The sequence below is a fragment of the Anomaloglossus baeobatrachus genome, unplaced genomic scaffold, assembly GCF_048569485.1.
Source record: "Anomaloglossus baeobatrachus isolate aAnoBae1 unplaced genomic scaffold, aAnoBae1.hap1 Scaffold_509, whole genome shotgun sequence".
Classification (NCBI taxonomy): Eukaryota; Metazoa; Chordata; class Amphibia; order Anura; family Aromobatidae; genus Anomaloglossus; species Anomaloglossus baeobatrachus.
The window spans coordinates 178,475-201,321 of record NW_027444448.1 but is presented as its reverse complement, the minus strand read 5'-3'; the positions used below and the strand labels follow the sequence as shown (position 1 = coordinate 201,321).

General features: G+C 46.5%; 14 non-coding genes and 1 pseudogene across 14 annotated transcripts; all 15 read left to right on the top strand.

Annotated features, from left to right (window-relative positions):
• The first annotated feature begins 992 nt into the window (after positions 1-992).
• LOC142282468 (U2 spliceosomal RNA) lies at positions 993-1,183 on the top strand. Its single transcript, XR_012744379.1, has one exon. It is a non-coding gene; the product is annotated as a U2 spliceosomal RNA (small nuclear RNA).
• A 1,387-nt stretch (positions 1,184-2,570) lies between these two features.
• LOC142282467 (U2 spliceosomal RNA) lies at positions 2,571-2,761 on the top strand. The gene has a single exon (XR_012744378.1). It is a non-coding gene; the product is annotated as a U2 spliceosomal RNA (small nuclear RNA).
• A 1,387-nt stretch (positions 2,762-4,148) lies between these two features.
• LOC142282466 (U2 spliceosomal RNA) lies at positions 4,149-4,339 on the top strand. The gene has a single exon (XR_012744377.1). It is a non-coding gene; the product is annotated as a U2 spliceosomal RNA (small nuclear RNA).
• A 1,387-nt stretch (positions 4,340-5,726) lies between these two features.
• Positions 5,727-5,917, top strand: LOC142282465 (U2 spliceosomal RNA). The gene has a single exon (XR_012744376.1). It is a non-coding gene; the product is annotated as a U2 spliceosomal RNA (small nuclear RNA).
• A 1,387-nt stretch (positions 5,918-7,304) lies between these two features.
• On the top strand, positions 7,305-7,495 carry LOC142282464 (U2 spliceosomal RNA). Its single transcript, XR_012744375.1, has one exon. It is a non-coding gene; the product is annotated as a U2 spliceosomal RNA (small nuclear RNA).
• Positions 7,496-8,882: 1,387 nt separating this feature from the next.
• On the top strand, positions 8,883-9,073 carry LOC142282463 (U2 spliceosomal RNA). Its single transcript, XR_012744374.1, has one exon. It is a non-coding gene; the product is annotated as a U2 spliceosomal RNA (small nuclear RNA).
• Positions 9,074-10,460: 1,387 nt separating this feature from the next.
• On the top strand, positions 10,461-10,651 carry LOC142282462 (U2 spliceosomal RNA). Its single transcript, XR_012744373.1, has one exon. It is a non-coding gene; the product is annotated as a U2 spliceosomal RNA (small nuclear RNA).
• Positions 10,652-12,038: 1,387 nt separating this feature from the next.
• Positions 12,039-12,165, top strand: LOC142282506 (U2 spliceosomal RNA; annotated as a pseudogene).
• A 688-nt stretch (positions 12,166-12,853) lies between these two features.
• Positions 12,854-13,046, top strand: LOC142282490 (U2 spliceosomal RNA). The gene has a single exon (XR_012744399.1). It is a non-coding gene; the product is annotated as a U2 spliceosomal RNA (small nuclear RNA).
• A 1,387-nt stretch (positions 13,047-14,433) lies between these two features.
• On the top strand, positions 14,434-14,624 carry LOC142282487 (U2 spliceosomal RNA). Its single transcript, XR_012744397.1, has one exon. It is a non-coding gene; the product is annotated as a U2 spliceosomal RNA (small nuclear RNA).
• Positions 14,625-16,011: 1,387 nt separating this feature from the next.
• LOC142282459 (U2 spliceosomal RNA) lies at positions 16,012-16,202 on the top strand. The gene has a single exon (XR_012744371.1). It is a non-coding gene; the product is annotated as a U2 spliceosomal RNA (small nuclear RNA).
• A 1,387-nt stretch (positions 16,203-17,589) lies between these two features.
• LOC142282458 (U2 spliceosomal RNA) lies at positions 17,590-17,780 on the top strand. Its single transcript, XR_012744370.1, has one exon. It is a non-coding gene; the product is annotated as a U2 spliceosomal RNA (small nuclear RNA).
• Positions 17,781-19,167: 1,387 nt separating this feature from the next.
• Positions 19,168-19,358, top strand: LOC142282457 (U2 spliceosomal RNA). Its single transcript, XR_012744369.1, has one exon. It is a non-coding gene; the product is annotated as a U2 spliceosomal RNA (small nuclear RNA).
• Positions 19,359-20,745: 1,387 nt separating this feature from the next.
• Positions 20,746-20,936, top strand: LOC142282456 (U2 spliceosomal RNA). The gene has a single exon (XR_012744368.1). It is a non-coding gene; the product is annotated as a U2 spliceosomal RNA (small nuclear RNA).
• Positions 20,937-22,323: 1,387 nt separating this feature from the next.
• LOC142282455 (U2 spliceosomal RNA) lies at positions 22,324-22,514 on the top strand. Its single transcript, XR_012744367.1, has one exon. It is a non-coding gene; the product is annotated as a U2 spliceosomal RNA (small nuclear RNA).
• The last annotated feature ends 333 nt before the right edge of the window (positions 22,515-22,847 follow it).

Here is a 22,847-nt window from a genome sequence, read left to right as displayed (position 1 = left end):
TCATGCATTGGTTTTTGGGGTTTTCTTTGAGTAATGATGATCTCTTTAGTAGTCTGTTGGCGCCCTCTCCTGGAGGAATAGTTTGCTTGCTCTTGGACATTCTAAAAGAGAGGTCATGATAGACATTGAGCTTCTGAGCTCAATTGGGGACAGTCATGGGTGATGAATGTTTGCAACCTACTGCGAAGCCTCATACCGCAATATAAGGAACGTCAAATACTAAGAAAGGGCGGCCTATGAAAGAATTACTACTTTCAATAAGTACACTTAAACGGCTAATTGGGAATAGAAAAACTGTAAAAAGCCCTCTGAGAAAGCCCCCCTCTAACCTTTGATAGTAAGCTTTTCTGTAGTCTGCCTGTTGATGTATTTTCCGTTTGAACTGTGCACAACATGAAGAGACGGAACACTGGCGGCTTGTCACAATGCCCCCCGATGACATCACAATAGCGCTGCTGCCTAGAAAACAAGCTGCGCAGAAGAAGTTGTTCTTTGGGTGGGAGGGTGGGCTAGTGGAAGGAGGGGGCAATCTCTTTTTTTCCCGGGTGGTAGGGGGATGACAGGAGAAGGGAAGCGGGTGGTGAGAAAGGTACAGAGGGCAGGGTTTGGGGGCTGGGAAGGAAAGGGAAAAGATTAGGGTTTGGGGATGATGAAAGGGCTTTCTACGGGTAAGGATGGCAAAGGGTGGCAGTGACGGAAAGTCAGGCAACCTGTCCTGTCCGTCTTTTTGTATCGTGAATTGGAAAGACTGCAAGGGGGAGGGGAGTTGCTTGCGCCCTAAAGGAGGAGTTATTCAGATTCATTGCAGTGGGCGGCGGCTGCAAAACGCACCATTCTTCTTGTTTTTGCTCTGCAAAGCAGCCTTTTCAAGGGTTGGCTTGGGTGACAAAATGTCTTGTGTAGGCGTGGGTTTGTCTCCCTCTCGCTCTCTCTCCCTAAGATGTGTCCGGCATAGGCCAGGGTGCCACTCGAGGCCCAAACCAATTCTGGTTATCGCTTCTCGGCCTTTTGGCTAAGATCAAGTGTAGTATCTGTTCTTATCAGTTTAATATCTGATACGTCCCCTATCTGGGGACCATATATTAAATGGATTTTTAGAACAGGGAGATGGAAAAAGAGCTTGCTCTGTCCACTCCACGCATTGACCTGGTATTGCAGTACCTCCAGGAACGGTGCACCCCTTCTTAACCCAGTTTCCAAAAGCAGAACTCAATTCACCTGATTCATATTAGCCCGATTTAATGAATTGGAAGAAAGCATACGTCTTCATATGCACCTCAATTTGGCCCATTCACTTTTCACACTTCCTCCTTTTGTTTTTTATCTTTCACACTTTTGACTTTCTTTATTCATCCAAATAGCAAACTCATCACCACTCAACCTGACCAACTCGGCTATGTCCCCGTGCTGCAGTTCTCTGTCTTATCTAGATCATTTGCAATTGAATGGAATAGATCCCTTTTGGACAAAGTGGATTCACCTGCTGCTGCAGTGACCACAGGTGTGATAAGATCTAGAATTGGCATCTGGTGCGATCTCTCCGCTTCCACTCCAAAGAAAGTTACCTGTTTATTCCTATCATGCATTGGTTTTTGGGGTTTTCTTTGAGTAATGATGATCTCTTTAGTAGTCTGTTGGCGCCCTCTCCTGGAGGAATAGTTTGCTTGCTCTTGGACATTCTAAAAGAGAGGTCATGATAGACATTGAGCTTCTGAGCTCAATTGGGGACAGTCATGGGTGATGAATGTTTGCAACCTACTGCGAAGCCTCATACCGCAATATAAGGAACGTCAAATACTAAGAAAGGGCGGCCTATGAAAGAATTACTACTTTCAATAAGTACACTTAAACGGCTAATTGGGAATAGAAAAACTGTAAAAAGCCCTCTGAGAAAGCCCCCCTCTAACCTTTGATAGTAAGCTTTTCTGTAGTCTGCCTGTTGATGTATTTTCCGTTTGAACTGTGCACAACATGAAGAGACGGAACACTGGCGGCTTGTCACAATGCCCCCCGATGACATCACAATAGCGCTGCTGCCTAGAAAACAAGCTGCGCAGAAGAAGTTGTTCTTTGGGTGGGAGGGTGGGCTAGTGGAAGGAGGGGGCAATCTCTTTTTTTCCCGGGTGGTAGGGGGATGACAGGAGAAGGGAAGCGGGTGGTGAGAAAGGTACAGAGGGCAGGGTTTGAGGGCTGGGAAGGAAAGGGAAAAGATTAGGGTTTGGGGATGATGAAAGGGCTTTCTACGGGTAAGGATGGCAAAGGGTGGCAGTGACGGAAAGTCAGGCAACCTGTCCTGTCCGTCTTTTTGTATCGTGAATTGGAAAGACTGCAAGGGGGAGGGGAGTTGCTTGCGCCCTAAAGGAGGAGTTATTCAGATTCATTGCAGTGGGCGGCGGCTGCAAAACGCACCATTCTTCTTGTTTTTGCTCTGCAAAGCAGCCTTTTCAAGGGTTGGCTTGGGTGACAAAATGTCTTGTGTAGGCGTGGGTTTGTCTCCCTCTCGCTCTCTCTCCCTAAGATGTGTCCGGCATAGGCCAGGGTGCCACTCGAGGCCCAAACCAATTCTGGTTATCGCTTCTCGGCCTTTTGGCTAAGATCAAGTGTAGTATCTGTTCTTATCAGTTTAATATCTGATACGTCCCCTATCTGGGGACCATATATTAAATGGATTTTTAGAACAGGGAGATGGAAAAAGAGCTTGCTCTGTCCACTCCACGCATTGACCTGGTATTGCAGTACCTCCAGGAACGGTGCACCCCTTCTTAACCCAGTTTCCAAAAGCAGAACTCAATTCACCTGATTCATATTAGCCCGATTTAATGAATTGGAAGAAAGCATACGTCTTCATATGCACCTCAATTTGGCCCATTCACTTTTCACACTTCCTCCTTTTGTTTTTTATCTTTCACACTTTTGACTTTCTTTATTCATCCAAATAGCAAACTCATCACCACTCAACCTGACCAACTCGGCTATGTCCCCGTGCTGCAGTTCTCTGTCTTATCTAGATCATTTGCAATTGAATGGAATAGATCCCTTTTGGACAAAGTGGATTCACCTGCTGCTGCAGTGACCACAGGTGTGATAAGATCTAGAATTGGCATCTGGTGCGATCTCTCCGCTTCCACTCCAAAGAAAGTTACCTGTTTATTCCTATCATGCATTGGTTTTTGGGGTTTTCTTTGAGTAATGATGATCTCTTTAGTAGTCTGTTGGCGCCCTCTCCTGGAGGAATAGTTTGCTTGCTCTTGGACATTCTAAAAGAGAGGTCATGATAGACATTGAGCTTCTGAGCTCAATTGGGGACAGTCATGGGTGATGAATGTTTGCAACCTACTGCGAAGCCTCATACCGCAATATAAGGAACGTCAAATACTAAGAAAGGGCGGCCTATGAAAGAATTACTACTTTCAATAAGTACACTTAAACGGCTAATTGGGAATAGAAAAACTGTAAAAAGCCCTCTGAGAAAGCCCCCCTCTAACCTTTGATAGTAAGCTTTTCTGTAGTCTGCCTGTTGATGTATTTTCCGTTTGAACTGTGCACAACATGAAGAGACGGAACACTGGCGGCTTGTCACAATGCCCCCCGATGACATCACAATAGCGCTGCTGCCTAGAAAACAAGCTGCGCAGAAGAAGTTGTTCTTTGGGTGGGAGGGTGGGCTAGTGGAAGGAGGGGGCAATCTCTTTTTTTCCCGGGTGGTAGGGGGATGACAGGAGAAGGGAAGCGGGTGGTGAGAAAGGTACAGAGGGCAGGGTTTGGGGGCTGGGAAGGAAAGGGAAAAGATTAGGGTTTGGGGATGATGAAAGGGCTTTCTACGGGTAAGGATGGCAAAGGGTGGCAGTGACGGAAAGTCAGGCAACCTGTCCTGTCCGTCTTTTTGTATCGTGAATTGGAAAGACTGCAAGGGGGAGGGGAGTTGCTTGCGCCCTAAAGGAGGAGTTATTCAGATTCATTGCAGTGGGCGGCGGCTGCAAAACGCACCATTCTTCTTGTTTTTGCTCTGCAAAGCAGCCTTTTCAAGGGTTGGCTTGGGTGACAAAATGTCTTGTGTAGGCGTGGGTTTGTCTCCCTCTCGCTCTCTCTCCCTAAGATGTGTCCGGCATAGGCCAGGGTGCCACTCGAGGCCCAAACCAATTCTGGTTATCGCTTCTCGGCCTTTTGGCTAAGATCAAGTGTAGTATCTGTTCTTATCAGTTTAATATCTGATACGTCCCCTATCTGGGGACCATATATTAAATGGATTTTTAGAACAGGGAGATGGAAAAAGAGCTTGCTCTGTCCACTCCACGCATTGACCTGGTATTGCAGTACCTCCAGGAACGGTGCACCCCTTCTTAACCCAGTTTCCAAAAGCAGAACTCAATTCACCTGATTCATATTAGCCCGATTTAATGAATTGGAAGAAAGCATACGTCTTCATATGCACCTCAATTTGGCCCATTCACTTTTCACACTTCCTCCTTTTGTTTTTTATCTTTCACACTTTTGACTTTCTTTATTCATCCAAATAGCAAACTCATCACCACTCAACCTGACCAACTCGGCTATGTCCCCGTGCTGCAGTTCTCTGTCTTATCTAGATCATTTGCAATTGAATGGAATAGATCCCTTTTGGACAAAGTGGATTCACCTGCTGCTGCAGTGACCACAGGTGTGATAAGATCTAGAATTGGCATCTGGTGCGATCTCTCCGCTTCCACTCCAAAGAAAGTTACCTGTTTATTCCTATCATGCATTGGTTTTTGGGGTTTTCTTTGAGTAATGATGATCTCTTTAGTAGTCTGTTGGCGCCCTCTCCTGGAGGAATAGTTTGCTTGCTCTTGGACATTCTAAAAGAGAGGTCATGATAGACATTGAGCTTCTGAGCTCAATTGGGGACAGTCATGGGTGATGAATGTTTGCAACCTACTGCGAAGCCTCATACCGCAATATAAGGAACGTCAAATACTAAGAAAGGGCGGCCTATGAAAGAATTACTACTTTCAATAAGTACACTTAAACGGCTAATTGGGAATAGAAAAACTGTAAAAAGCCCTCTGAGAAAGCCCCCCTCTAACCTTTGATAGTAAGCTTTTCTGTAGTCTGCCTGTTGATGTATTTTCCGTTTGAACTGTGCACAACATGAAGAGACGGAACACTGGCGGCTTGTCACAATGCCCCCCGATGACATCACAATAGCGCTGCTGCCTAGAAAACAAGCTGCGCAGAAGAAGTTGTTCTTTGGGTGGGAGGGTGGGCTAGTGGAAGGAGGGGGCAATCTCTTTTTTTCCCGGGTGGTAGGGGGATGACAGGAGAAGGGAAGCGGGTGGTGAGAAAGGTACAGAGGGCAGGGTTTGGGGGCTGGGAAGGAAAGGGAAAAGATTAGGGTTTGGGGATGATGAAAGGGCTTTCTACGGGTAAGGATGGCAAAGGGTGGCAGTGACGGAAAGTCAGGCAACCTGTCCTGTCCGTCTTTTTGTATCGTGAATTGGAAAGACTGCAAGGGGGAGGGGAGTTGCTTGCGCCCTAAAGGAGGAGTTATTCAGATTCATTGCAGTGGGCGGCGGCTGCAAAACGCACCATTCTTCTTGTTTTTGCTCTGCAAAGCAGCCTTTTCAAGGGTTGGCTTGGGTGACAAAATGTCTTGTGTAGGCGTGGGTTTGTCTCCCTCTCGCTCTCTCTCCCTAAGATGTGTCCGGCATAGGCCAGGGTGCCACTCGAGGCCCAAACCAATTCTGGTTATCGCTTCTCGGCCTTTTGGCTAAGATCAAGTGTAGTATCTGTTCTTATCAGTTTAATATCTGATACGTCCCCTATCTGGGGACCATATATTAAATGGATTTTTAGAACAGGGAGATGGAAAAAGAGCTTGCTCTGTCCACTCCACGCATTGACCTGGTATTGCAGTACCTCCAGGAACGGTGCACCCCTTCTTAACCCAGTTTCCAAAAGCAGAACTCAATTCACCTGATTCATATTAGCCCGATTTAATGAATTGGAAGAAAGCATACGTCTTCATATGCACCTCAATTTGGCCCATTCACTTTTCACACTTCCTCCTTTTGTTTTTTATCTTTCACACTTTTGACTTTCTTTATTCATCCAAATAGCAAACTCATCACCACTCAACCTGACCAACTCGGCTATGTCCCCGTGCTGCAGTTCTCTGTCTTATCTAGATCATTTGCAATTGAATGGAATAGATCCCTTTTGGACAAAGTGGATTCACCTGCTGCTGCAGTGACCACAGGTGTGATAAGATCTAGAATTGGCATCTGGTGCGATCTCTCCGCTTCCACTCCAAAGAAAGTTACCTGTTTATTCCTATCATGCATTGGTTTTTGGGGTTTTCTTTGAGTAATGATGATCTCTTTAGTAGTCTGTTGGCGCCCTCTCCTGGAGGAATAGTTTGCTTGCTCTTGGACATTCTAAAAGAGAGGTCATGATAGACATTGAGCTTCTGAGCTCAATTGGGGACAGTCATGGGTGATGAATGTTTGCAACCTACTGCGAAGCCTCATACCGCAATATAAGGAACGTCAAATACTAAGAAAGGGCGGCCTATGAAAGAATTACTACTTTCAATAAGTACACTTAAACGGCTAATTGGGAATAGAAGAACTGTAAAAAGCCCTCTGAGAAAGCCCCCCTCTAACCTTTGATAGTAAGCTTTTCTGTAGTCTGCCTGTTGATGTATTTTCCGTTTGAACTGTGCACAACATGAAGAGACGGAACACTGGCGGCTTGTCACAATGCCCCCCGATGACATCACAATAGCGCTGCTGCCTAGAAAACAAGCTGCGCAGAAGAAGTTGTTCTTTGGGTGGGAGGGTGGGCTAGTGGAAGGAGGGGGCAATCTCTTTTTTTCCCGGGTGGTAGGGGGATGACAGGAGAAGGGAAGCGGGTGGTGAGAAAGGTACAGAGGGCAGGGTTTGGGGGCTGGGAAGGAAAGGGAAAAGATTAGGGTTTGGGGATGATGAAAGGGCTTTCTACGGGTAAGGATGGCAAAGGGTGGCAGTGACGGAAAGTCAGGCAACCTGTCCTGTCCGTCTTTTTGTATCGTGAATTGGAAAGACTGCAAGGGGGAGGGGAGTTGCTTGCGCCCTAAAGGAGGAGTTATTCAGATTCATTGCAGTGGGCGGCGGCTGCAAAACGCACCATTCTTCTTGTTTTTGCTCTGCAAAGCAGCCTTTTCAAGGGTTGGCTTGGGTGACAAAATGTCTTGTGTAGGCGTGGGTTTGTCTCCCTCTCGCTCTCTCTCCCTAAGATGTGTCCGGCATAGGCCAGGGTGCCACTCGAGGCCCAAACCAATTCTGGTTATCGCTTCTCGGCCTTTTGGCTAAGATCAAGTGTAGTATCTGTTCTTATCAGTTTAATATCTGATACGTCCCCTATCTGGGGACCATATATTAAATGGATTTTTAGAACAGGGAGATGGAAAAAGAGCTTGCTCTGTCCACTCCACGCATTGACCTGGTATTGCAGTACCTCCAGGAACGGTGCACCCCTTCTTAACCCAGTTTCCAAAAGCAGAACTCAATTCACCTGATTCATATTAGCCCGATTTAATGAATTGGAAGAAAGCATACGTCTTCATATGCACCTCAATTTGGCCCATTCACTTTTCACACTTCCTCCTTTTGTTTTTTATCTTTCACACTTTTGACTTTCTTTATTCATCCAAATAGCAAACTCATCACCACTCAACCTGACCAACTCGGCTATGTCCCCGTGCTGCAGTTCTCTGTCTTATCTAGATCATTTGCAATTGAATGGAATAGATCCCTTTTGGACAAAGTGGATTCACCTGCTGCTGCAGTGACCACAGGTGTGATAAGATCTAGAATTGGCATCTGGTGCGATCTCTCCGCTTCCACTCCAAAGAAAGTTACCTGTTTATTCCTATCATGCATTGGTTTTTGGGGTTTTCTTTGAGTAATGATGATCTCTTTAGTAGTCTGTTGGCGCCCTCTCCTGGAGGAATAGTTTGCTTGCTCTTGGACATTCTAAAAGAGAGGTCATGATAGACATTGAGCTTCTGAGCTCAATTGGGGACAGTCATGGGTGATGAATGTTTGCAACCTACTGCGAAGCCTCATACCGCAATATAAGGAACGTCAAATACTAAGAAAGGGCGGCCTATGAAAGAATTACTACTTTCAATAAGTACACTTAAACGGCTAATTGGGAATAGAAAAACTGTAAAAAGCCCTCTGAGAAAGCCCCCCTCTAACCTTTGATAGTAAGCTTTTCTGTAGTCTGCCTGTTGATGTATTTTCCGTTTGAACTGTGCACAACATGAAGAGACGGAACACTGGCGGCTTGTCACAATGCCCCCCGATGACATCACAATAGCGCTGCTGCCTAGAAAACAAGCTGCGCAGAAGAAGTTGTTCTTTGGGTGGGAGGGTGGGCTAGTGGAAGGAGGGGGCAATCTCTTTTTTTCCCGGGTGGTAGGGGGATGACAGGAGAAGGGAAGCGGGTGGTGAGAAAGGTACAGAGGGCAGGGTTTGGGGGCTGGGAAGGAAAGGGAAAAGATTAGGGTTTGGGGATGATGAAAGGGCTTTCTACGGGTAAGGATGGCAAAGGGTGGCAGTGACGGAAAGTCAGGCAACCTGTCCTGTCCGTCTTTTTGTATCGTGAATTGGAAAGACTGCAAGGGGGAGGGGAGTTGCTTGCGCCCTAAAGGAGGAGTTATTCAGATTCATTGCAGTGGGCGGCGGCTGCAAAACGCACCATTCTTCTTGTTTTTGCTCTGCAAAGCAGCCTTTTCAAGGGTTGGCTTGGGTGACAAAATGTCTTGTGTAGGCGTGGGTTTGTCTCCCTCTCGCTCTCTCTCCCTAAGATGTGTCCGGCATAGGCCAGGGTGCCACTCGAGGCCCAAACCAATTCTGGTTATCGCTTCTCGGCCTTTTGGCTAAGATCAAGTGTAGTATCTGTTCTTATCAGTTTAATATCTGATACGTCCCCTATCTGGGGACCATATATTAAATGGATTTTTAGAACAGGGAGATGGAAAAAGAGCTTGCTCTGTCCACTCCACGCATTGACCTGGTATTGCAGTACCTCCAGGAACGGTGCACCCCTTCTTAACCCAGTTTCCAAAAGCAGAACTCAATTCACCTGATTCATATTAGCCCGATTTAATGAATTGGAAGAAAGCATACGTCTTCATATGCACCTCAATTTGGCCCATTCACTTTTCACACTTCCTCCTTTTGTTTTTTATCTTTCACACTTTTGACTTTCCTTATTCATCCAAATAGCAAACTCATCACCACTCAACCTGACCAACTCGGCTATGTCCCCGTGCTGCAGTTCTCTGTCTTATCTAGATCATTTGCAATTGAATGGAATAGATCCCTTTTGGACAAAGTGGATTCACCTGCTGCTGCAGTGACCACAGGTGTGATAAGATCTAGAATTGGCATCTGGTGCGATCTCTCCGCTTCCACTCCAAAGAAAGTTACCTGTTTATTCCTATCATGCATTGGTTTTTGGGGTTTTCTTTGAGTAATGATGATCTCTTTAGTAGTCTGTTGGCGCCCTCTCCTGGAGGAATAGTTTGCTTGCTCTTGGACATTCTAAAAGAGAGGTCATGATAGACATTGAGCTTCTGAGCTCAATTGGGGACAGTCATGGGTGATGAATGTTTGCAACCTACTGCGAAGCCTCATACCGCAATATAAGGAACGTCAAATACTAAGAAAGGGCGGCCTATGAAAGAATTACTACTTTCAATAAGTACACTTAAACGGCTAATTGGGAATAGAAAAACTGTAAAAAGCCCTCTGAGAAAGCCCCCCTCTAACCTTTGATAGTAAGCTTTTCTGTAGTCTGCCTGTTGATGTATTTTCCGTTTGAACTGTGCACAACATGAAGAGACGGAACACTGGCGGCTTGTCACAATGCCCCCCGATGACATCACAATAGCGCTGCTGCCTAGAAAACAAGCTGCGCAGAAGAAGTTGTTCTTTGGGTGGGAGGGTGGGCTAGTGGAAGGAGGGGGCAATCTCTTTTTTTCCCGGGTGGTAGGGGGATGACAGGAGAAGGGAAGCGGGTGGTGAGAAAGGTACAGAGGGCAGGGTTTGGGGGCTGGGAAGGAAAGGGAAAAGATTAGGGTTTGGGGATGATGAAAGGGCTTTCTACGGGTAAGGATGGCAAAGGGTGGCAGTGACGGAAAGTCAGGCAACCTGTCCTGTCCGTCTTTTTGTATCGTGAATTGGAAAGACTGCAAGGGGGAGGGGAGTTGCTTGCGCCCTAAAGGAGGAGTTATTCAGATTCATTGCAGTGGGCGGCGGCTGCAAAACGCACCATTCTTCTTGTTTTTGCTCTGCAAAGCAGCCTTTTCAAGGGTTGGCTTGGGTGACAAAATGTCTTGTGTAGGCGTGGGTTTGTCTCCCTCTCGCTCTCTCTCCCTAAGATGTGTCCGGCATAGGCCAGGGTGCCACTCGAGGCCCAAACCAATTCTGGTTATCGCTTCTCGGCCTTTTGGCTAAGATCAAGTGTAGTATCTGTTCTTATCAGTTTAATATCTGATACGTCCCCTATCTGGGGACCATATATTAAATGGATTTTTAGAACAGGGAGATGGAAAAAGAGCTTGCTCTGTCCACTCCACGCATTGACCTGGTATTGCAGTACCTCCAGGAACGGTGCACCCCTTCTTAACCCAGTTTCCAAAAGCAGAACTCAATTCACCTGATTCATATTAGCCCGATTTAATGAATTGGAAGAAAGCATACGTCTTCATATGCACCTCAATTTGGCCCATTCACTTTTCACACTTCCTCCTTTTGTTTTTTATCTTTCACACTTTTGACTTTCTTTATTCATCCAAATAGCAAACTCATCACCACTCAACCTGACCAACTCGGCTATGTCCCCGTGCTGCAGTTCTCTGTCTTATCTAGATCATTTGCAATTGAATGGAATAGATCCCTTTTGGACAAAGTGGATTCACCTGCTGCTGCAGTGACCACAGGTGTGATAAGATCTAGAATTGGCATCTGGTGCGATCTCTCCGCTTCCACTCCAAAGAAAGTTACCTGTTTATTCCTATCATGCATTGGTTTTTGGGGTTTTCTTTGAGTAATGATGATCTCTTTAGTAGTCTGTTGGCGCCCTCTCCTGGAGGAATAGTTTGCTTGCTCTTGGACATTCTAAAAGAGAGGTCATGATAGACATTGAGCTTCTGAGCTCAATTGGGGACAGTCATGGGTGATGAATGTTTGCAACCTACTGCGAAGCCTCATACCGCAATATAAGGAACGTCAAATACTAAGAAAGGGCGGCCTATGAAAGAATTACTACTTTCAATAAGTACACTTAAACGGATAATTGGGAATAGAAAAACTGTAAAAAGCCCTCTGAGAAAGCCCCCCTCTAACCTTTGATAGTAAGCTTTTCTGTAGTCTGCCTGTTGATGTATTTTCCGTTTGAACTGTGCACAACATGAAGAGACGGAACACTGGCGGCTTGTCACAATGCCCCCCGATGACATCACAATAGCGCTGCTGCCTAGAAAACAAGCTGCGCAGAAGAAGTTGTTCTTTGGGTGGGAGGGTGGGCTAGTGGAAGGAGGGGGCAATCTCTTTTTTTCCCGGGTGGTAGGGGGATGACAGGAGAAGGGAAGCGGGTGGTGAGAAAGGTACAGAGGGCAGGGTTTGGGGGCTGGGAAGGAAAGGGAAAAGATTAGGGTTTGGGGATGATGAAAGGGCTTTCTACGGGTAAGGATGGCAAAGGGTGGCAGTGACGGAAAGTCAGGCAACCTGTCCTGTCCGTCTTTTTGTATCGTGAATTGGAAAGACTGCAAGGGGGAGGGGAGTTGCTTGCGCCCTAAAGGAGGAGTTATTCAGATTCATTGCAGTGGGCGGCGGCTGCAAAACGCACCATTCTTCTTGTTTTTGCTCTGCAAAGCAGCCTTTTCAAGGGTTGGCTTGGGTGACAAAATGTCTTGTGTAGGCGTGGGTTTGTCTCCCTCTCGCTCTCTCTCCCTAAGATGTGTCCGGCATAGGCCAGGGTGCCACTCGAGGCCCAAACCAATTCTGGTTATCGCTTCTCGGCCTTTTGGCTAAGATCAAGTGTAGTATCTGTGAGGCTCGGCAGATGCAATGCACACTGGAAGGTTGCGCTTGCTAGTACTCTTGATGTATAGTATATTCATCTAGAGGAAAACATGGCCCTACCAGGATCGAGGCTATTAGACTGAGTAAGTGTGGGGGCTATGGTGCAATGTGCCCCAGGACTGACGACCCTGGAGTGAGTCTGAGCTTGCTGGCTTGGGACCCCGGCGAGCCTTGGGCTCTGTAGCACACCGTACCTTGCCCTTTCATACTTTCTGAGCATATTGCTCTATCCCGGCCTTCTGGCTAGGAAGGGAAATTTTTATAATCATGGTCGGAGGTCCGTTCAGCTTTGGGCTGAGAAACCAACACCCGGTTGGAGGTCCGGGTCAGCTTCGGCTGAGAAACCAACACCCGGTTGGAGGTCTGGGTCAGCTTCGGCTGAGAAACCAACACCCGGTTGGAGGTCCGGGTCAGCTTCGGCTGAGAAACCAACACCCGGTTGGAGGTCCGGTTAGCCTTGGGCTGAGAAACCAACACCGGTTGACGGTCCGGGCAGTTTCGGCTGCGAAACCAACAACTAGTAGCTCTCTACTCCACTTGGGTAAGATGCCTGGGTGGACGCTGGGAGCAACGACAAGGCTCAACCAGGCTTCGGCTTGGGGGAGCACCGAAGATCCCTGACCCTTGCTGTGGCCTTCTGGCTCGGAGGGACGGGGTTGATTTTTGGGGACCCTCTCCTCACGGAGGGGTCCACACGAATCCTAGCCTTTGCACTGTTTTTGGTGTGACTTCGGTCATGCATTTTTTGCGGTGCTTTGGAAAGCTTCATTAAATCAAAAATCTGTTCTTATCAGTTTAATATCTGATACGTCCCCTATCTGGGGACCATATATTAAATGGATTTTTAGAACAGGGAGATGGAAAAAGAGCTTGCTCTGTCCACTCCACGCATTGACCTGGTATTGCAGTACCTCCAGGAACGGTGCACCCCTTCTTAACCCAGTTTCCAAAAGCAGAACTCAATTCACCTGATTCATATTAGCCCGATTTAATGAATTGGAAGAAAGCATACGTCTTCATATGCACCTCAATTTGGCCCATTCACTTTTCACACTTCCTCCTTTTGTTTTTTATCTTTCACACTTTTGACTTTCTTTATTCATCCAAATAGCAAACTCATCACCACTCAACCTGACCAACTCGGCTATGTCCCCGTGCTGCAGTTCTCTGTCTTATCTAGATCATTTGCAATTGAATGGAATAGATCCCTTTTGGACAAAGTGGATTCACCTGCTGCTGCAGTGACCACAGGTGTGATAAGATCTAGAATTGGCATCTGGTGCGATCTCTCCGCTTCCACTCCAAAGAAAGTTACCTGTTTATTCCTATCATGCATTGGTTTTTGGGGTTTTCTTTGAGTAATGATGATCTCTTTAGTAGTCTGTTGGCGCCCTCTCCTGGAGGAATAGTTTGCTTGCTCTTGGACATTCTAAAAGAGAGGTCATGATAGACATTGAGCTTCTGAGCTCAATTGGGGACAGTCATGGGTGATGAATGTTTGCAACCTACTGCGAAGCCTCATACCGCAATATAAGGAACGTCAAATACTAAGAAAGGGCGGCCTATGAAAGAATTACTACTTTCAATAAGTACACTTAAACGGCTAATTGGGAATAGAAAAACTGTAAAAAGCCCTCTGAGAAAGCCCCCCTCTAACCTTTGATAGTAAGCTTTTCTGTAGTCTGCCTGTTGATGTATTTTCCGTTTGAACTGTGCACAACATGAAGAGACGGAACACTGGCGGCTTGTCACAATGCCCCCCGATGACATCACAATAGCGCTGCTGCCTAGAAAACAAGCTGCGCAGAAGAAGTTGTTCTTTGGGTGGGAGGGTGGGCTAGTGGAAGGAGGGGGCAATCTCTTTTTTTCCCGGGTGGTAGGGGGATGACAGGAGAAGGGAAGCGGGTGGTGAGAAAGGTACAGAGGGCAGGGTTTGGGGGCTGGGAAGGAAAGGGAAAAGATTAGGGTTTGGGGATGATGAAAGGGCTTTCTACGGGTAAGGATGGCAAAGGGTGGCAGTGACGGAAAGTCAGGCAACCTGTCCTGTCCGTCTTTTTGTATCGTGAATTGGAAAGACTGCAAGGGGGAGGGGAGTTGCTTGCGCCCTAAAGGAGGAGTTATTCAGATTCATTGCAGTGGGCGGCGGCTGCAAAACGCACCATTCTTCTTGTTTTTGCTCTGCAAAGCAGCCTTTTCAAGGGTTGGCTTGGGTGACAAAATGTCTTGTGTAGGCGTGGGTTTGTCTCCCTCTCGCTCTCTCTCCCTAAGATGTGTCCGGCATAGGCCAGGGTGCCACTCGAGGCCCAAACCAATTCTGGTTATCGCTTCTCGGCCTTTTGGCTAAGATCAAGTGTGGTATCTGTTCTTATCAGTTTAATATCTGATACGTCCCCTATCTGGGGACCATATATTAAATGGATTTTTAGAACAGGGAGATGGAAAAAGAGCTTGCTCTGTCCACTCCACGCATTGACCTGGTATTGCAGTACCTCCAGGAACGGTGCACCCCTTCTTAACCCAGTTTCCAAAAGCAGAACTCAATTCACCTGATTCATATTAGCCCGATTTAATGAATTGGAAGAAAGCATACGTCTTCATATGCACCTCAATTTGGCCCATTCACTTTTCACACTTCCTCCTTTTGTTTTTTATCTTTCACACTTTTGACTTTCTTTATTCATCCAAATAGCAAACTCATCACCACTCAACCTGACCAACTCGGCTATGTCCCCGTGCTGCAGTTCTCTGTCTTATCTAGATCATTTGCAATTGAATGGAATAGATCCCTTTTGGACAAAGTGGATTCACCTGCTGCTGCAGTGACCACAGGTGTGATAAGATCTAGAATTGGCATCTGGTGCGATCTCTCCGCTTCCACTCCAAAGAAAGTTACCTGTTTATTCCTATCATGCATTGGTTTTTGGGGTTTTCTTTGAGTAATGATGATCTCTTTAGTAGTCTGTTGGCGCCCTCTCCTGGAGGAATAGTTTGCTTGCTCTTGGACATTCTAAAAGAGAGGTCATGATAGACATTGAGCTTCTGAGCTCAATTGGGGACAGTCATGGGTGATGAATGTTTGCAACCTACTGCGAAGCCTCATACCGCAATATAAGGAACGTCAAATACTAAGAAAGGGCGGCCTATGAAAGAATTACTACTTTCAATAAGTACACTTAAACGGCTAATTGGGAATAGAAGAACTGTAAAAAGCCCTCTGAGAAAGCCCCCCTCTAACCTTTGATAGTAAGCTTTTCTGTAGTCTGCCTGTTGATGTATTTTCCGTTTGAACTGTGCACAACATGAAGAGACGGAACACTGGCGGCTTGTCACAATGCCCCCCGATGACATCACAATAGCGCTGCTGCCTAGAAAACAAGCTGCGCAGAAGAAGTTGTTCTTTGGGTGGGAGGGTGGGCTAGTGGAAGGAGGGGGCAATCTCTTTTTTTCCCGGGTGGTAGGGGGATGACAGGAGAAGGGAAGCGGGTGGTGAGAAAGGTACAGAGGGCAGGGTTTGGGGGCTGGGAAGGAAAGGGAAAAGATTAGGGTTTGGGGATGATGAAAGGGCTTTCTACGGGTAAGGATGGCAAAGGGTGGCAGTGACGGAAAGTCAGGCAACCTGTCCTGTCCGTCTTTTTGTATCGTGAATTGGAAAGACTGCAAGGGGGAGGGGAGTTGCTTGCGCCCTAAAGGAGGAGTTATTCAGATTCATTGCAGTGGGCGGCGGCTGCAAAACGCACCATTCTTCTTGTTTTTGCTCTGCAAAGCAGCCTTTTCAAGGGTTGGCTTGGGTGACAAAATGTCTTGTGTAGGCGTGGGTTTGTCTCCCTCTCGCTCTCTCTCCCTAAGATGTGTCCGGCATAGGCCAGGGTGCCACTCGAGGCCCAAACCAATTCTGGTTATCGCTTCTCGGCCTTTTGGCTAAGATCAAGTGTAGTATCTGTTCTTATCAGTTTAATATCTGATACGTCCCCTATCTGGGGACCATATATTAAATGGATTTTTAGAACAGGGAGATGGAAAAAGAGCTTGCTCTGTCCACTCCACGCATTGACCTGGTATTGCAGTACCTCCAGGAACGGTGCACCCCTTCTTAACCCAGTTTCCAAAAGCAGAACTCAATTCACCTGATTCATATTAGCCCGATTTAATGAATTGGAAGAAAGCATACGTCTTCATATGCACCTCAATTTGGCCCATTCACTTTTCACACTTCCTCCTTTTGTTTTTTATCTTTCACACTTTTGACTTTCTTTATTCATCCAAATAGCAAACTCATCACCACTCAACCTGACCAACTCGGCTATGTCCCCGTGCTGCAGTTCTCTGTCTTATCTAGATCATTTGCAATTGAATGGAATAGATCCCTTTTGGACAAAGTGGATTCACCTGCTGCTGCAGTGACCACAGGTGTGATAAGATCTAGAATTGGCATCTGGTGCGATCTCTCCGCTTCCACTCCAAAGAAAGTTACCTGTTTATTCCTATCATGCATTGGTTTTTGGGGTTTTCTTTGAGTAATGATGATCTCTTTAGTAGTCTGTTGGCGCCCTCTCCTGGAGGAATAGTTTGCTTGCTCTTGGACATTCTAAAAGAGAGGTCATGATAGACATTGAGCTTCTGAGCTCAATTGGGGACAGTCATGGGTGATGAATGTTTGCAACCTACTGCGAAGCCTCATACCGCAATATAAGGAACGTCAAATACTAAGAAAGGGCGGCCTATGAAAGAATTACTACTTTCAATAAGTACACTTAAACGGCTAATTGGGAATAGAAAAACTGTAAAAAGCCCTCTGAGAAAGCCCCCCTCTAACCTTTGATAGTAAGCTTTTCTGTAGTCTGCCTGTTGATGTATTTTCCGTTTGAACTGTGCACAACATGAAGAGACGGAACACTGGCGGCTTGTCACAATGCCCCCCGATGACATCACAATAGCGCTGCTGCCTAGAAAACAAGCTGCGCAGAAGAAGTTGTTCTTTGGGTGGGAGGGTGGGCTAGTGGAAGGAGGGGGCAATCTCTTTTTTTCCCGGGTGGTAGGGGGATGACAGGAGAAGGGAAGCGGGTGGTGAGAAAGGTACAGAGGGCAGGGTTTGGGGGCTGGGAAGGAAAGGGAAAAGATTAGGGTTTGGGGATGATGAAAGGGCTTTCTACGGGTAAGGATGGCAAAGGGTGGCAGTGACGGAAAGTCAGGCAACCTGTCCTGTCCGTCTTTTTGTATCGTGAATTGGAAAGACTGCAAGGGGGAGGGGAGTTGCTTGCGCCCTAAAGGAGGAGTTATTCAGATTCATTGCAGTGGGCGGCGGCTGCAAAACGCACCATTCTTCTTGTTTTTGCTCTGCAAAGCAGCCTTTTCAAGGGTTGGCTTGGGTGACAAAATGTCTTGTGTAGGCGTGGGTTTGTCTCCCTCTCGCTCTCTCTCCCTAAGATGTGTCCGGCATAGGCCAGGGTGCCACTCGAGGCCCAAACCAATTCTGGTTATCGCTTCTCGGCCTTTTGGCTAAGATCAAGTGTAGTATCTGTTCTTATCAGTTTAATATCTGATACGTCCCCTATCTGGGGACCATATATTAAATGGATTTTTAGAACAGGGAGATGGAAAAAGAGCTTGCTCTGTCCACTCCACGCATTGACCTGGTATTGCAGTACCTCCAGGAACGGTGCACCCCTTCTTAACCCAGTTTCCAAAAGCAGAACTCAATTCACCTGATTCATATTAGCCCGATTTAATGAATTGGAAGAAAGCATACGTCTTCATATGCACCTCAATTTGGCCCATTCACTTTTCACACTTCCTCCTTTTGTTTTTTATCTTTCACACTTTTGACTTTCTTTATTCATCCAAATAGCAAACTCATCACCACTCAACCTGACCAACTCGGCTATGTCCCCGTGCTGCAGTTCTCTGTCTTATCTAGATCATTTGCAATTGAATGGAATAGATCCCTTTTGGACAAAGTGGATTCACCTGCTGCTGCAGTGACCACAGGTGTGATAAGATCTAGAATTGGCATCTGGTGCGATCTCTCCGCTTCCACTCCAAAGAAAGTTACCTGTTTATTCCTATCATGCATTGGTTTTTGGGGTTTTCTTTGAGTAATGATGATCTCTTTAGTAGTCTGTTGGCGCCCTCTCCTGGAGGAATAGTTTGCTTGCTCTTGGACATTCTAAAAGAGAGGTCATGATAGACATTGAGCTTCTGAGCTCAATTGGGGACAGTCATGGGTGATGAATGTTTGCAACCTACTGCGAAGCCTCATACCGCAATATAAGGAACGTCAAATACTAAGAAAGGGCGGCCTATGAAAGAATTACTACTTTCAATAAGTACACTTAAACGGCTAATTGGGAATAGAAAAACTGTAAAAAGCCCTCTGAGAAAGCCCCCCTCTAACCTTTGATAGTAAGCTTTTCTGTAGTCTGCCTGTTGATGTATTTTCCGTTTGAACTGTGCACAACATGAAGAGATGGAACACTGGCGGCTTGTCACAATGCCCCCCGATGACATCACAATAGCGCTGCTGCCTAGAAAACAAGCTGCGCAGAAGAAGTTGTTCTTTGGGTGGGAGGGTGGGCTAGTGGAAGGAGGGGGCAATCTCTTTTTTTCCCGGGTGGTAGGGGGATGACAGGAGAAGGGAAGCGGGTGGTGAGAAAGGTACAGAGGGCAGGGTTTGGGGGCTGGGAAGGAAAGGGAAAAGATTAGGGTTTGGGGATGATGAAAGGGCTTTCTACGGGTAAGGATGGCAAAGGGTGGCAGTGACGGAAAGTCAGGCAACCTGTCCTGTCCGTCTTTTTGTATCGTGAATTGGAAAGACTGCAAGGGGGAGGGGAGTTGCTTGCGCCCTAAAGGAGGAGTTATTCAGATTCATTGCAGTGGGCGGCGGCTGCAAAACGCACCATTCTTCTTGTTTTTGCTCTGCAAAGCAGCCTTTTCAAGGGTTGGCTTGGGTGACAAAATGTCTTGTGTAGGCGTGGGTTTGTCTCCCTCTCGCTCTCTCTCCCTAAGATGTGTCCGGCATAGGCCAGGGTGCCACTCGAGGCCCAAACCAATTCTGGTTATCGCTTCTCGGCCTTTTGGCTAAGATCAAGTGTAGTATCTGTTCTTATCAGTTTAATATCTGATACGTCCCCTATCTGGGGACCATATATTAAATGGATTTTTAGAACAGGGAGATGGAAAAAGAGCTTGCTCTGTCCACTCCACGCATTGACCTGGTATTGCAGTACCTCCAGGAACGGTGCACCCCTTCTTAACCCAGTTTCCAAAAGCAGAACTCAATTCACCTGATTCATATTAGCCCGATTTAATGAATTGGAAGAAAGCATACGTCTTCATATGCACCTCAATTTGGCCCATTCACTTTTCACACTTCCTCCTTTTGTTTTTTATCTTTCACACTTTTGACTTTCTTTATTCATCCAAATAGCAAACTCATCACCACTCAACCTGACCAACTCGGCTATGTCCCCGTGCTGCAGTTCTCTGTCTTATCTAGATCATTTGCAATTGAATGGAATAGATCCCTTTTGGACAAAGTGGATTCACCTGCTGCTGCAGTGACCACAGGTTTGATAAGATCTAGAATTGGCATCTGGTGCGATCTCTCCGCTTCCACTCCAAAGAAAGTTACCTGTTTATTCCTATCATGCATTGGTTTTTGGGGTTTTCTTTGAGTAATGATGATCTCTTTAGTAGTCTGTTGACGCCCTCTCCTGGAGGAATAGTTTGCTTGCTCTTGGACATTCTAAAAGAGAGGTCATGATAGACATTGAGCTTCTGAGCTCAATTGGGGACAGTCATGGGTGATGAATGTTTGCAACCTACTGCGAAGCCTCATACCGCAATATAAGGAACGTCAAATACTAAGAAAGGGCGGCCTATGAAAGAATTACTACTTTCAATAAGTACACTTAAACGGCTAATTGGGAATAGAAAAACTGTAAAAAGCCCTCTGAGAAAGCCCCCCTCTAACCTTTGATAGTAAGCTTTTCTGTAGTCTGCCTGTTGATGTATTTTCCGTTTGAACTGTGCACAACATGAAGAGACGGAACACTGGCGGCTTGTCACAATGCCCCCCGATGACATCACAATAGCGCTGCTGCCTAGAAAACAAGCTGCGCAGAAGAAGTTGTTCTTTGGGTGGGAGGGTGGGCTAGTGGAAGGAGGGGGCAATCTCTTTTTTTCCCGGGTGGTAGGGGGATGACAGGAGAAGGGAAGCGGGTGGTGAGAAAGGTACAGAGGGCAGGGTTTGGGGGCTGGGAAGGAAAGGGAAAAGATTAGGGTTTGGGGATGATGAAAGGGCTTTCTACGGGTAAGGATGGCAAAGGGTGGCAGTGACGGAAAGTCAGGCAACCTGTCCTGTCCGTCTTTTTGTATCGTGAATTGGAAAGATTGCAAGGGGGAGGGGAGTTGCTTGCGCCCTAAAAGAGGAGTTATTCAGATTCATTGCAGTGGGCGGCGGCTGCAAAACGCACCATTCTTCTTGTTTTTGCTCTGCAAAGCAGCCTTTTCAAGGGTTGGCTTGGGTGACAAAATGTCTTGTGTAGGCGTGGGTTTGTCTCCCTCTCGCTCTCTCTCCCTAAGATGTGTCCGGCATAGGCCAGGGTGCCACTCGAGGCCCAAACCAATTCTGGTTATCGCTTCTCGGCCTTTTGGCTAAGATCAAGTGTAGTATCTGTTCTTATCAGTTTAATATCTGATACGTCCCCTATCTGGGGACCATATATTAAATGGATTTTTAGAACAGGGAGATGGAAAAAGAGCTTGCTCTGTCCACTCCACGCATTGACCTGGTATTGCAGTACCTCCAGGAACGGTGCACCCCTTCTTAACCCAGTTTCCAAAAGCAGAACTCAATTCACCTGATTCATATTAGCCCGATTTAATGAATTGGAAGAAAGCATACGTCTTCATATGCACCTCAATTTGGCCCATTCACTTTTCACACTTCCTCCTTTTGTTTTTTATCTTTCACACTTTTGACTTTCTTTATTCATCCAAATAGCAAACTCATCACCACTCAACCTGACCAACTCGGCTATGTCCCCGTGCTGCAGTTCTCTGTCTTATCTAGATCATTTGCAATTGAATGGAATAGATCCCTTTTGGACAAAGTGGATTCACCTGCTGCTGCAGTGACCACAGGTGTGATAAGATCTAGAATTGGCATCTGGTGCGATCTCTCCGCTTCCACTCCAAAGAAAGTTACCTGTTTATTCCTATCATGCATTGGTTTTTGGGGTTTTCTTTGAGTAATGATGATCTCTTTAGTAGTCTGTTGGCGCCCTCTCCTGGAGGAATAGTTTGCTTGCTCTTGGACATTCTAAAAGAGAGGTCATGATAGACATTGAGCTTCTGAGCTCAATTGGGGACAGTCATGGGTGATGAATGTTTGCAACCTACTGCGAAGCCTCATACCGCAATATAAGGAACGTCAAATACTAAGAAAGGGCGGCCTATGAAAGAATTACTACTTTCAATAAGTACACTTAAACGGCTAATTGGGAATAGAAAAACTGTAAAAAGCCCTCTGAGAAAGCCCCCCTCTAACCTTTGATAGTAAGCTTTTCTGTAGTCTGCCTGTTGATGTATTTTCCGTTTGAACTGTGCACAACATGAAGAGACGGAACACTGGCGGCTTGTCACAATGCCCCCCGATGACATCACAATAGCGCTGCTGCCTAGAAAACAAGCTGCGCAGAAGAAGTTGTTCTTTGGGTGGGAGGGTGGGCTAGTGGAAGGAGGGGGCAATCTCTTTTTTTCCCGGGTGGTAGGGGGATGACAGGAGAAGGGAAGCGGGTGGTGAGAAAGGTACAGAGGGCAGGGTTTGGGGGCTGGGAAGGAAAGGGAAAAGATTAGGGTTTGGGGATGATGAAAGGGCTTTCTACGGGTAAGGATGGCAAAGGGTGGCAGTGACGGAAAGTCAGGCAACCTGTCCTGTCCGTCTTTTTGTATCGTGAATTGGAAAGACTGCAAGGGGGAGGGGAGTTGCTTGCGCCCTAAAGGAGGAGTTATTCAGATTCATTGCAGTGGGCGGCGGCTGCAAAACGCACCATTCTTCTTGTTTTTGCTCTGCAAAGCAGCCTTTTCAAGGGTTGGCTTGGGTGACAAAATGTCTTGTGTAGGCGTGGGTTTGTCTCCCTCTCGCTCTCTCTCCCTAAGATGTGTCCGGCATAGGCCAGGGTGCCACTCGAGGCCCAAACCAATTCTGGTTATCGCTTCTCGGCCTTTTGGCTAAGATCAAGTGTAGTATCTGTTCTTATCAGTTTAATATCTGATACGTCCCCTATCTGGGGACCATATATTAAATGGATTTTTAGAACAGGGAGATGGAAAAAGAGCTTGCTCTGTCCACTCCACGCATTGACCTGGTATTGCAGTACCTCCAGGAACGGTGCACCCCTTCTTAACCCAGTTTCCAAAAGCAGAACTCAATTCACCTGATTCATATTAGCCCGATTTAATGAATTGGAAGAAAGCATACGTCTTCATATGCACCTCAATTTGGCCCATTCACTTTTCACACTTCTTCCTTTTGTTTTTTATCTTTCACACTTTTGACTTTCTTTATTCATCCAAATAGCAAACTCATCACCACTCAACCTGACCAACTCGGCTATGTCCCCGTGCTGCAGTTCTCTGTCTTATCTAGATCATTTGCAATTGAATGGAATAGATCCCTTTTGGACAAAGTGGATTCACCTGCTGCTGCAGTGACCACAGGTGTGATAAGATCTA